This window comes from Oncorhynchus keta, unplaced genomic scaffold, assembly GCF_023373465.1.
Source record: "Oncorhynchus keta strain PuntledgeMale-10-30-2019 unplaced genomic scaffold, Oket_V2 Un_contig_3330_pilon_pilon, whole genome shotgun sequence".
Taxonomy (NCBI): domain Eukaryota; kingdom Metazoa; phylum Chordata; class Actinopteri; order Salmoniformes; family Salmonidae; genus Oncorhynchus; species Oncorhynchus keta.
The window spans coordinates 161,344-175,853 of NW_026287199.1; the positions used below are offsets into that span (position 1 = coordinate 161,344).

Below are 14,510 nucleotides of genomic sequence, written 5' to 3' on the forward strand. Positions count from 1 at the left end.
GACTGACTTGCCTAGTTAAATAAAGGTTAAATCAATGTACTGTAAAGAGAATAGCGTTTAGGCTGCACACATAGTGTGGAGGTTGGAGCTGAAATCCAACTAGAACACACGTGGGTATCTGTTCCTCTCAGGTAGACCGGTCCGAGCAACAACAGAGGGGTACCAAGAGGATTTGGGAAAGTAAAGGTCACTAGACCACAAAGACATCAAGGTCTCTAATATCACTGGCTGTTGTTTTTAACCCTTTGCACATAGATATGGAGGCCTTTTTAGAGTTCCACAGGACGTCTTCCTCTCTTCTTTTTCTATTTCCTGTTGACATCAATGACCTTCTGTTGGCTGCGGATGCCATTAAATGCTCTATTGTAGTTCTTTAAGATCTCAGTTTAAAACTATTGATCATAACATCTTTGTTGAGCGGATGAAGAGGTGGGTGGGAATCTCTGGCGTTGCCCTCGACAGGTTCAGCTCATATCTTTGTGGGGCCTATTCACTACGGTCTATTCACTACGGTGTCCCTCAGGTATCAATTCTGGAAGCCCAATCTCCCCCCCCCTGTATATGCATTCCCTGGTGACATCACCCGCAATCATAATATTCAGTTTCACTGTTATGCGGATGGAGCGCAGCCCTACTTACCACTGTTGACCATTCATCTCCCTATGAGCCAGGACACAGCCTGAGATCCTCTGGCAGGGCACTGTTGACCATTCATCTCCCTATGAGCCAGGACACAGCCTGAGATCCCCTAGCAGGGCACTGTTGATCATTCATCTCCCTATGAACCAGGACACAGCCTGAGATCCTCTGGTAGGGCACTGTTGACCATTCATCTCCCTATGAGCCAGGACACAGCCTGAGATCCTCTGGTAGGGCACTGTTGACCATTCATCTCCCTATGAACCAGGACACAGCCTGAGATCCTCTGGCAGGGCACTGTTGACCATTCATCTCCCTATGAACCAGGACACAGCCTGAGATCCTCTAGTAGGGCACTGTTGACCATTCATCTCCCTATGAACCAGGACACAGCCTGAGATCCTCTAGTAGGGCACTGTTGACCATTCATCTCCCTATGAGCCAGGACACAGCCTGAGATCCTCTGGCAGGGCACTGTTGACCATTCATCTCCCTATGAGCCAGGACACAGCCTGGGTTCCTCTGGCAGGGCACTGTTGACCATTCATCTCCCTATGAACCAGGACACAGCCTGAGATCCCCTAGCAGGGCACTGTTGACCATTCATCTCCCTATGAGCCAGGACACAGCCAGGGATCCTGGGATTTCACTGTGAGGTCTACTACACCTGTTGTATTCAGCATTTCACTGTAAGGTCTACTACACCTGTTGTATTCAGCATTTCACTGTAAGGTCTACTACACCTGTTGTATTCGGCATTTCAGTGTGAGGTCTACTACACCTGTTGTATTCAGCATTTCACTGTAAGGTCTACTACACCTGTTGTATTCAGCATTTCACTGTAAGGTCTACTACACCTGTTGTATTCAGCATTTCACTGTGAGGTCTATTACACCTGTTATATTCAGCATTTCACTGTAAGGTCTACTACACCTGTTGTATTCAGCATTTCACTGTGAGGTCTACTACACCTGTTGGATTCAGCATTTCACTGTGAGGTCTACTACACCTGTTGTATTCAGCATTTCACTGTGAGGTCTATTACACCTGTTATATTCAGCATTTCACTGTGAGGTCTACTACACCTGTTGGATTCAGCATTTCACTGTGAGGTCTACTACACCTGTTGGATTCGGCATTTCACTGTAAGGTCTACTACACCTGTTGTATTCAGCATTTCACTGTGAGGTCTACTACACCTGTTGTATTCAGCATTTCACTGTAAGGTCTTCTACACCTGTTGTATTCAGCATTTCGCTGTAAGGTCTACTACACCTGTTGTATTCAGCATTTCACTGTAAGGTCTACCTACACCTGTTGTATTCAGCATTTCACTGTAAGGTCTACCTACACCTGTTGTATTCAGCATTTCACTGTAAGGTCTACTACACCTGTTATATTCAGCATTTCACTGTAAGGTCTACTACACCTGTTATATTCAGCATTTCACTGTAAGGTCTACTACACCTGTTGTATTCGGCATTTCAGTGTGAGGTCTACTACACCTGTTGTATTCAGCATTTCACTGTGAGGTCTACTACACCTGTTGTATTCAGCATTTCACTGTGAGGTCTACTACACCTGTTGTATTCAGCATTTCACTGTGAGGTCTACTACACCTGTTGTATTCAGCATTTCACTGTGAGGTCTACTACACCTGTTGTAGTCAGTATTTCACTGTAAGGTCTACTACACCTGTTGTATTCGGCATTTCAGTGTGAGGTCTACTACACCTGTTGTATTCAGCATTTCACTGTGAGGTCTACTACACCTGTTGTAGTCAGCATTTCACTGTAAGGTCTACTACACCTGTTGGATTCAGCATTTCACTGTGAGGTCTACTACACCTGTTGTATTCAGCATTTCACTGTGAGGTCTACCTACACCTGTTGTATTCAGCATTTCACTGTAAGGTCTACTACACCTGTTATATTCAGCATTTCACTAAGAGGTCTACTACACCTGTTGTATTCGGCATTTCACTGTGAGGTCTACTACACCTGTTGTATTCAGCATTTCACTGTGAGGTCTACAACACCTGTTGTATTCAGCATTTCACTGTGAGGTCTACCTACACCTGTTGGATTCGGCATTTCACTGTGAGGTCTACTACACCTGTTGTATTCAGCATTTCACTGTAAGGTCTACTACACCTGTTGTATTCAGCATTTCACTGTGAGGTCTACTACACCTGTTGTAGTCAGCATTTCACTGTGAGGTCTACTACACCTGTTGTATTCAGCATTTCACTGTGAGGTCTACCTACACCTGTTGTATTCAGCATTTCACTGTAAGGTCTACTACACCTGTTGTATTCAGCATTTCACTGTGAGGTCTACTACACCTGTTGTATTCAGCATTTCACTGTGAGGTCTACTACACCTGTTGTATTCAGCATTTCACTGTAAGGTCTACTACACCTGTTGTATTCAGCATTTCACTGTGAGGTCTACTACACCTGTTGTATTCAGCATTTCACTGTGAGGTCTACTACACCTGTTGTAGTCAGCATTTCACTGTGAGGTCTACTACACCTGTTGTATTCAGCATTTCACTGTGAGGTCTACCTACACCTGTTGTATTCAGCATTTCACTGTGAGGTCTACTACACCTGTTGTAGTCAGCATTTCACTGTAAGGTCTACTACACCTGTTGTATTCAGCATTTCACTGTGAGGTCTACTACACCTGTTGTATTCAGCATTTCACTGTAAGGTCTACCTACACCTGTTGTATTCAGCATTTCACTGTGAGGTCTACTACACCTGTTGTATTCAGCATTTCACTGTGAGGTCTACTACACCTGTTGTATTCAGCATTTCACTGTAAGGTCTACCTACACCTGTTGTATTCAGCATTTCACTGTAGTAAGGTCTACTACACCTGTTGTATTCAGCATTTCACTGTGAGGTCTACTACACCTGTTGTATTCAGCATTTCACTGTGAGGTCTACTACACCTGTTGGATTCAGCATTTCACTGTGAGGTCTACCTACACCTGTTGGATTCGGCATTTCACTGTGAGGTCTACTACACCTGTTGTATTCAGCATTTCACTGTAAGGTCTACTACACCTGTTGTATTCAGCATTTCACTGTGAGGTCTACTACACCTGTTGTATTCAGCATTTCACTGTGAGGTCTACAACACCTGTTGTATTCAGCATTTCACTGTGAGGTCTACTACACCTGTTGTATTCAGCATTTCACTGTGAGGTCTACTACACCTGTTGTATTCAGCATTTCACTGTGAGGTCTACTACACCTGTTGTATTCAGCATTTCACTGTGAGGTCTACTACACCTGTTGTATTCAGCATTTCACTGTGAGGTCTACTACACCTGTTGTATTCAGCATTTCACTGTAAGGTCTACTACACCTGTTGTATTCAGCATTTCACTGTGAGGTCTACTACACCTGTTGTATTCGGCATTTCACTGTAAAGTCTACTACACCTATTGTATTCAGCATTTCACTGTGAGGTCTATTACACCTGTTGTAGTCAGCATTTCACTGTGAGGTCTACTACACCTGTTGGATTCAGCATTTGACTGTGAGGTCTACTACACCTGTTGGATTCGGCATTTCACTGTAAGGTCTACTACACCTGTTGTATTCAGCATTTCACTGTAAGGTCTACTACACCTGTTGTATTCAGCATTTCACTGTAAGGTCTTCTACACCTGTTGTATTCAGCATTTCACTGTAAGGTCTACTACACCTGTTATATTCAGCATTTCACTGTAAGGTCTACTACACCTGTTGTATTCAGCATTTCACTGTGAGGTCTACTACACCTGTTGTATTCAGCATTTCACTGTGAGGTCTACTACACCTGTTGTATTCAGCATTTCACTGTAAGGTCTACTACACCTGTTATATTCAGCATTTCACTGTAAGGTCTACTACACCTGTTATATTCAGCATTTCACTGTGAGGTCTACTACACCTGTTATATTCAGCATTTCACTGTAAGGTCTTCTACACCTGTTGTATTCAGCATTTCACTGTGAGGTCTACTACACCTGTTATATTCAGCATTTCACTGTAAGGTCTTCTACACCTGTTGTATTCGGCATTTCAGTGTGAGGTCTACTACACCTGTTGTATTCAGCATTTCACTGTGAGGTCTACTACACCTGTTGTATTCAGCATTTCACTGTGAGGTCTACCTACACCTGTTGGATTCAGCATTTCACTGTAAGGTCTACTACACCTGTTGTATTCAGCATTTCACTGTAAGGTCTACTACACCTGTTGGATTCAGCATTTCACTGTAAGGTCTACTACACCTGTTATATTCAGCATTTCACTGTAAGGTCTACTACACCTGTTGTATTCAGCATTTCACTGTGAGGTTTACTACACCTGTTGTATTCAGCATTTCACTGTGAGGTCTACTACACCTGTTGTATTCAGCATTTCACTGTGAGGTCTACTACACCTGTTGTAGTCAGCATTTCACTGTAAGGTCTACTACACCTGTTGTATTCGGCATTTCAGTGTGAGGTCTACTACACCTGTTGTATTCAGCATTTCACTGTGAGGTCTACTACACCTGTTGTAGTCAGCATTTCACTGTAAGGTCTACTACACCTGTTGGATTCAGCATTTCACTGTGAGGTCTACTACACCTGTTGTATTCAGCATTTCACTGTAAGGTCTACTACACCTGTTATATTCAGCATTTCACTGCGAGGTCTACTACACCTGTTGTATTCAGCATTTCACTGTGAGGTCTACTACACCTGTTGTATTCAGCATTTCACTGTGAGGTCTACAACACCTGTTGTATTCAGCATTTCACTGTGAGGTCTACCTACACCTGTTGGATTCTGCATTTCACTGTGAGGTCTACTACACCTGTTGTATTCAGCATTTCACTGTAAGGTCTACTACACATGTTGTATTCAGCATTTCACTGTGAGGTCTACTACACCTGTTGTAGTCAGCAATTCACTGTGAGGTCTACTACACCTGTTGTATTCAGCATTTCACTGTGAGGTCTACTACACCTGTTGTATTCAGCATTTCACTGTAAGGTCTACCTACACCTGTTGTATTCAGCATTTCACTGTAAGGTCTACTACACCTGTTGTATTCAGCATTTCACTGTGAGGTCTACTACACCTGTTGTATTCAGCATTTCACTGTGAGGTCTACTACACCTGTTCTATTCAGCATTTCACTGTGAGGTCTACTACACCTGTTGTATTCAGCATTTCACTGTGAGGTCTACTACACCTGTTGTATTCAGCATTTCACTGTAAGGTCTACTACACCTGTTGTATTCAGCATTTCACTGTGAGGTCTACCTACACCTGTTGGATTCGGCATTTCACTGTGAGGTCTACTACACCTGTTGTATTCAGCATTTCACTGTGAGGTCTACTACACCTGTTGTAGTCGGCATTTCACTGTAAGGTCTACTACACCTGTTGTATTCAGCATTTCACTGTGAGGTCTACTACACCTGTTGTAGTCAGCATTTCACTGTGAGGTCTACTACACCTGTTGGATTCAGCATTTCACTGTGAGGTCTACCTACACCTGTTGGATTCGGCATTTCACTGTGAGGTCTACTACACCTGTTGTATTCAGCATTTCACTGTAAGGTCTACTACACCTGTTGTATTCAGCATTTCACTGTAAGGTCTACTACACCTGTTGTATTCAGCATTTCACTGTGAGGTCTACTACACCTGTTGTAGTCAGCATTTCACTGTGAGGTCTACTACACCTGTTGGATTCAGCATTTCACTGTGAGGTCTACCTACACCTGTTGGATTCGGCATTTCACTGTGAGGTCTACTACACCTGTTGTATTCAGCATTTCACTGTAAGGTCTACTACACCTGTTGTATTCAGCATTTCACTGTGAGGTCTACTACACCTGTTATATTCAGCATTTCACTGTAAGGTCTACCTACACCTGTTGTATTCAGCATTTCACTGTGAGGTCTACTACACCTGTTGTATTCAGCATTTCACTGTGAGGTCTACTACACCTGTTGTATTCAGCATTTCACTGTAAGGTCTACCTACACCTGTTGTATTCAGCATTTCACTGTAAGGTCTACTACACCTGTTGTATTCAGCATTTCACTGTGAGGTCTACTACACCTGTTCTATTCAGCATTTCACTGTGAGGTCTACTACACCTGTTGGATTCAGCATTTCACTGTGAGGTCTACCTACACCTGTTGGATTCGGCATTTCACTGTGAGGTCTACTACACCTGTTGTATTCAGCATTTCACTGTAAGGTCTACTACACCTGTTGTATTCAGCATTTCACTGTGAGGTCTACTACACCTGTTGTATTCAGCATTTCACTGTGAGGTCTACCTACACCTGTTGTATTCAGCATTTCACTGTAAGGTCTACTACACCTGTTATATTCAGCATTTCACTAAGAGGTCTACTACACCTGTTGTATTCGGCATTTCACTGTGAGGTCTACTACACCTGTTGTATTCAGCATTTCACTGTGAGGTCTACAACACCTGTTGTATTCAGCATTTCACTGTGAGGTCTACCTACACCTGTTGGATTCGGCATTTCACTGTGAGGTCTACTACACCTGTTGTATTCAGCATTTCACTGTAAGGTCTACTACACCTGTTGTATTCAGCATTTCACTGTGAGGTCTACTACACCTGTTGTAGTCAGCATTTCACTGTGAGGTCTACTACACCTGTTGTATTCAGCATTTCACTGTGAGGTCTACCTACACCTGTTGTATTCAGCATTTCACTGTAAGGTCTACTACACCTGTTGTATTCAGCATTTCACTGTGAGGTCTACTACACCTGTTGTATTCAGCATTTCACTGTGAGGTCTACTACACCTGTTGTATTCAGCATTTCACTGTAAGGTCTACTACACCTGTTGTATTCAGCATTTCACTGTGAGGTCTACTACACCTGTTGTATTCAGCATTTCACTGTGAGGTCTACTACACCTGTTGTAGTCAGCATTTCACTGTGAGGTCTACTACACCTGTTGTATTCAGCATTTCACTGTGAGGTCTACCTACACCTGTTGTATTCAGCATTTCACTGTGAGGTCTACTACACCTGTTGTAGTCAGCATTTCACTGTAAGGTCTACTACACCTGTTGTATTCAGCATTTCACTGTGAGGTCTACTACACCTGTTGTATTCAGCATTTCACTGTAAGGTCTACCTACACCTGTTGTATTCAGCATTTCACTGTGAGGTCTACTACACCTGTTGTATTCAGCATTTCACTGTGAGGTCTACTACACCTGTTGTATTCAGCATTTCACTGTAAGGTCTACCTACACCTGTTGTATTCAGCATTTCACTGTAGTAAGGTCTACTACACCTGTTGTATTCAGCATTTCACTGTGAGGTCTACTACACCTGTTGTATTCAGCATTTCACTGTGAGGTCTACTACACCTGTTGGATTCAGCATTTCACTGTGAGGTCTACCTACACCTGTTGGATTCGGCATTTCACTGTGAGGTCTACTACACCTGTTGTATTCAGCATTTCACTGTAAGGTCTACTACACCTGTTGTATTCAGCATTTCACTGTGAGGTCTACTACACCTGTTGTATTCAGCATTTCACTGTGAGGTCTACAACACCTGTTGTATTCAGCATTTCACTGTGAGGTCTACTACACCTGTTGTATTCAGCATTTCACTGTGAGGTCTACTACACCTGTTGTATTCAGCATTTCACTGTGAGGTCTACTACACCTGTTGTATTCAGCATTTCACTGTGAGGTCTACTACACCTGTTGTATTCAGCATTTCACTGTGAGGTCTACTACACCTGTTGTATTCAGCATTTCACTGTAAGGTCTACTACACCTGTTGTATTCAGCATTTCACTGTGAGGTCTACTACACCTGTTGTATTCGGCATTTCACTGTAAAGTCTACTACACCTGTTGTATTCAGCATTTCACTGTGAGGTCTATTACACCTGTTGTAGTCAGCATTTCACTGTGAGGTCTACTACACCTGTTGGATTCAGCATTTGACTGTGAGGTCTACTACACCTGTTGGATTCGGCATTTCACTGTAAGGTCTACTACACCTGTTGTATTCAGCATTTCACTGTGAGGTCTACTACACCTGTTGTATTCAGCATTTCACTGTAAGGTCTACTACACCTGTTGTATTCAGCATTTCACTGTAAGGTCTACTACACCTGTTGTATTCAGCATTTCACTGTAAGGTCTACTACACCTGTTGTATTCAGCATTTCACTGTGAGGTCTACTACACCTGTTGTATTCAGCATTTCACTGTGAGGTCTACTACACCTGTTGTATTCAGCATTTCACTGTAAGGTCTACTACACCTGTTATATTCAGCATTTCACTGTAAGGTCTACTACACCTGTTATATTCAGCATTTCACTGTGAGGTCTACTACACCTGTTATATTCAGCATTTCACTGTAAGGTCTACTACACCTGTTGTATTCAGCATTTCACTGTGAGGTCTACTACACCTGTTATATTCAGCATTTCACTGTAAGGTCTTCTACACCTGTTGTATTCGGCATTTCAGTGTGAGGTCTACTACACCTGTTGTATTCAGCATTTCACTGTGAGGTCTACTACACCTGTTGTATTCAGCATTTCACTGTGAGGTCTACCTACACCTGTTGGATTCAGCATTTCACTGTAAGGTCTACTACACCTGTTGTATTCAGCATTTCACTGTAAGGTCTACTACACCTGTTGGATTCAGCATTTCACTGTAAGGTCTACTACACCTGTTATATTCAGCATTTCACTGTAAGGTCTACTACACCTGTTGTATTCAGCATTTCACTGTGAGGTTTACTACACCTGTTGTATTCAGCATTTCACTGTGAGGTCTACTACACCTGTTGTATTCAGCATTTCACTGTGAGGTCTACTACACCTGTTGTAGTCAGCATTTCACTGTAAGGTCTACTACACCTGTTGTATTCGGCATTTCAGTGTGAGGTCTACTACACCTGTTGTATTCAGCATTTCACTGTGAGGTCTACTACACCTGTTGTAGTCAGCATTTCACTGTAAGGTCTACTACACCTGTTGGATTCAGCATTTCACTGTGAGGTCTACTACACCTGTTGTATTCAGCATTTCACTGTAAGGTCTACTACACCTGTTATATTCAGCATTTCACTGCGAGGTCTACTACACCTGTTGTATTCAGCATTTCACTGTGAGGTCTACTACACCTGTTGTATTCAGCATTTCACTGTGAGGTCTACAACACCTGTTGTATTCAGCATTTCACTGTGAGGTCTACCTACACCTGTTGGATTCTGCATTTCACTGTGAGGTCTACTACACCTGTTGTATTCAGCATTTCACTGTAAGGTCTACTACACCTGTTGTATTCAGCATTTCACTGTGAGGTCTACTACACCTGTTGTAGTCAGCAATTCACTGTGAGGTCTACTACACCTGTTGTATTCAGCATTTCACTGTGAGGTCTACTACACCTGTTGTATTCAGCATTTCACTGTAAGGTCTACCTACACCTGTTGTATTCAGCATTTCACTGTAAGGTCTACTACACCTGTTGTATTCAGCATTTCACTGTGAGGTCTACTACACCTGTTGTATTCAGCATTTCACTGTGAGGTCTACTACACCTGTTCTATTCAGCATTTCACTGTGAGGTCTACTACACCTGTTGTATTCAGCATTTCACTGTGAGGTCTACTACACCTGTTGTATTCAGCATTTCACTGTAAGGTCTACTACACCTGTTGTATTCAGCATTTCACTGTGAGGTCTACCTACACCTGTTGGATTCGGCATTTCACTGTGAGGTCTACTACACCTGTTGTATTCAGCATTTCACTGTGAGGTCTACTACACCTGTTGTAGTCGGCATTTCACTGTAAGGTCTACTACACCTGTTGTATTCAGCATTTCACTGTGAGGTCTACTACACCTGTTGTAGTCAGCATTTCACTGTGAGGTCTACTACACCTGTTGGATTCAGCATTTCACTGTGAGGTCTACCTACACCTGTTGGATTCGGCATTTCACTGTGAGGTCTACTACACCTGTTGTATTCAGCATTTCACTGTAAGGTCTACTACACCTGTTGTATTCAGCATTTCACTGTAAGGTCTACTACACCTGTTGTATTCAGCATTTCACTGTGAGGTCTACTACACCTGTTGTAGTCAGCATTTCACTGTGAGGTCTACTACACCTGTTGGATTCAGCATTTCACTGTGAGGTCTACCTACACCTGTTGGATTCGGCATTTCACTGTGAGGTCTACTACACCTGTTGTATTCAGCATTTCACTGTCAGCAAGGTCTACTACACCTGTTGTATTCAGCATTTCACTGTGAGGTCTCTACCTACACCTGTTGTATTCAGCATTTCACTGTAAGGTCTACCTACACCTGTTGTATTCAGCATTTCACTGTGAGGTCTACTACACCTGTTGTATTCAGCATTTCACTGTGAGGTCTACTACACCTGTTGTATTCAGCATTTCACTGTAAGGTCTACCTACACCTGTTGTATTCAGCATTTCACTGTAAGGTCTACTACACCTGTTGTATTCAGCATTTCACTGTGAGGTCTACTACACCTGTTCTATTCAGCATTTCACTGTGAGGTCTACTACACCTGTTGTATTCAGCATTCTACTACACCTGTTGTATTCAGCATTTCACTGAGGTCTACTACACCTGTTGTATTCAGCATTTCACATTTCACTGTATTCAGAGGTCTACTACACCTGTTGTGTCAGCATTTCACTGTGAGGTCTTCACCTGTTGTAGTCAGCATTTCACTAAGGTCTACTACACCTGTTGTATTCAGCATTTCACTGTGAGGTCTAGGTCTACTACACCTGTTGTATTCAGCATTTCACTGTGAGGTCTACTACACCTGTTGTATTCAGCATTGCACTGTGAGGTCTACTACACCCGTTGTATTCAGCATTTCACTGTGAGGTCTACCTACACCTGTTGTATTCAGAATTTCACTGTGAGGTCTACAACACCTGTTGTATTCAGCATTTCACTGTGAGGTCTACTACACCTGTTGTATTCAGCATTTCACTGTAAGGTCTACTACACCTGTTGTATTCAGCATTTCACTGTGAGGTCTACCTACACCTGTTGTATTCAGCGGTCTACTACACCTGTTGTATTCAGCATTTCACTGTGAGGTCTACTACACCTGTTGTATTCATCATTTCACTGTGAGGTCTACTACACCTGTTGTATTCATCATTTCAATGTGAGGTCTACTACACCTGTTGTATTCAGCATTTCACTGTAAGGTCTACTACACCTGTTGTATTCAGCATTTCACTGTGAGGTCTACTACACCTGTTGTATTCAGCATTTCACTGTAAGGTCTACTACACCTGTTGTATTCAGCATTTCACTGCGAGGTCTACCTACACCTGTTGTATTCAGCATTTCGCTGTAAGGTCTACTACACCTGTTGTATTCAGCATTTCACTGTAAGGTCTACCTACACCTGTTGTATTCAGCATTTCACTGTAAGGTCTACTACACCTGTTGTATTCAGCATTTCATTGTAAGGTCTACTACACCTGTTGTATTCAGCATTTCACTGTAAGGTCTACTACACCTGTTGTATTCAGCATTTCACTGTAAGGTCTACTACACCTGTTGTATTCAGCATTTCACTGTAAGGTCTACTACACCTGTTGTATTCAGCATTTCACTGTGAGGTCTACCTACACCTGTTGTATTCAGCATTTCACTGTGAGGTCTACCTACACCTGTTGTATTCAGCATTTCACTGTGAGGTCTACTACACCTGTTGTATTCAGCATTTCACTGTGAGGTCTACCTACACCTGTTGTATTCAGCATTTCACTGTGAGGTCTACCTACACCTGTTGTATTCAGCATTTCACTGTAAGGTCTACTACACCTGTTGTATTCAGCATGTCACTGTAAGGTCTACTACACCTGTTGTATTCAGCATTTCACTGTAAGGTCTACTACACCTGTTGTATTCAGCATTTCATTGTAAGGTCTACTACACCTGTTGTATTCAGCATTTCACTGTAAGGTCTACTACACCTGTTGTATTCAGCATTTCACTGTAAGGTCTACTACACCTGTTGTATTCAGCATTTCACTGTAAGGTCTACTACACCTGTTGTATTCAGCATTTCACTGTGAGGTCTACCTACACCTGTTGTATTCAGCATTTCACTGTAAGGTCTACTACACCTGTTGTATTCAGCATTTCACTGTGAGGTCTACCTACACCTGTTGTATTCAGCATTTCACTGTGAGGTCTACTACACCTGTTGTATTCAGCATTTCACTGTGAGGTCTACCTACACCTGTTGTATTCAGCATTTCACTGTGAGGTCTACCTACACCTGTTGTATTCAGCATTTCACTGTAAGGTCTACTACACCTGTTGTATTCAGCATTTCACTGTAAGGTCTACTACACCTGTTGTAGTCAGCATTTCACTGTAAGGTCTACTACACCTGTTGTATTCAGCATTTCACTGTAAGGTCTAGTACACCTGTTGTATTCAGCATTTCACTGTAAGGTCTACTACACCTGTTGTATTCAGCATTTCACTGTAAGGTCTACTACACCTGTTGTATTCAGCATTTCACTGTGAGGTCTACTACACCTGTTGTATTCAGCATTTCACTGTAAGGTCTACTACACCTGTTGTATTCAGCATTTCACTGTAAGGTCTACTACACCTGTTGTATTCAGCATTTCACTGTAAGGTCTACTACACCTGTTGTATTCAGCATTTCACTGTGAGGTCTACTACACCTGTTGTATTCAGCATTTCACTGTGAGGTCTACTACACCTGTTGTATTCAGCACATGTGACAACAATACAATTGGATTTGATTTATTGGGCCAAGGGCTGTGGGGCACGACATGTTTTTACTAAACAACACTAAACTGTCACCTGCCTGATGATATTATCACAGTGGCGATGAGGTGATTCTTTTTAAAGGGACACTGCTTGAAGAGAAGAATGAAACTCAATATCAGGACGTAAATGGGCAGGTTTTTTTCCACCAGCAGAAGACTGCTAGCAGGCACAGCGTTTGCCAAGCAGCAGGCCTATTGGAGTCCACCATAGCGATACTGCTCTCTGATGGTTAAAGTAAGAACTGTCATTGAACCCATTGAAAATAGGCGAAGTGGAGAAATATTGTAGAAAATATATATATAAAAAAAATTAGGAAGTGGAAACTGAGCACTTAACTGTGAAAATGACAACCATTGGTCGAGTTTGAGACGACAAAAGAGGGTTCCGATTCAACCATTGGTCGAGTACCAGAGTTTGAGACGACAAAAGAGGGTTCTGATTCCTGTTTTGAGCGTTGGCTGGCTGCAAGTTAAATCAGTTGGAAAGAAAGCAGATTTATTTCTCAGTGTTTTGGGTCTGAGTATGGATGAGTTGACCTAAGCAGAACTGACTGAAACTCTCTCAAGGCATTTCAAGCCAATTCTCATTGCAGAACGTTTTCTTGATGACACTCTCTGAGACAAGGGTGTATGTGGTCTCACAGGGGAAGCATGTCACAGAGTGGCATTGACTAAAATACAGTAGAATAGAATAAGTTAAGCAGCATGTAAACATTATTAAAGTGACCAGTGATTTCAAGTCTATGTATATGGGGCAGCAGCCTCTAAGGTGCAGGGTTGAGTAACCAGATGGAAGCTGGCTAGTGATGGCAATTTAACAGTCTGATGGCCTTGAGACTGAAAAACAGCTAATGTCTCTTGATCCCAGCTTTGATGCACCTGTACTGACCTCACCTTCTGGATGATAGCAGGGAGAACAGGCAGTGGCTCGGGTGGTTGTTGTCCTTGATGATCTTTTTGGCCTTCCT

The 14,510-nt window shown here is 42.5% G+C and overlaps 1 long non-coding RNA gene across 1 annotated transcript; it reads left to right on the plus strand.

Moving 5' to 3' along the window:
* The first annotated feature begins 8,116 nt into the window (after nucleotides 1-8,116).
* LOC127923890 (uncharacterized) lies at nucleotides 8,117-12,792 on the plus strand. The gene is made up of 3 exons (XR_008116047.1): nucleotides 8,117-8,470; nucleotides 9,003-9,078; nucleotides 12,660-12,792. It is a non-coding gene; the product is annotated as an uncharacterized LOC127923890 (long non-coding RNA).
* The last annotated feature ends 1,718 nt before the right edge of the window (nucleotides 12,793-14,510 follow it).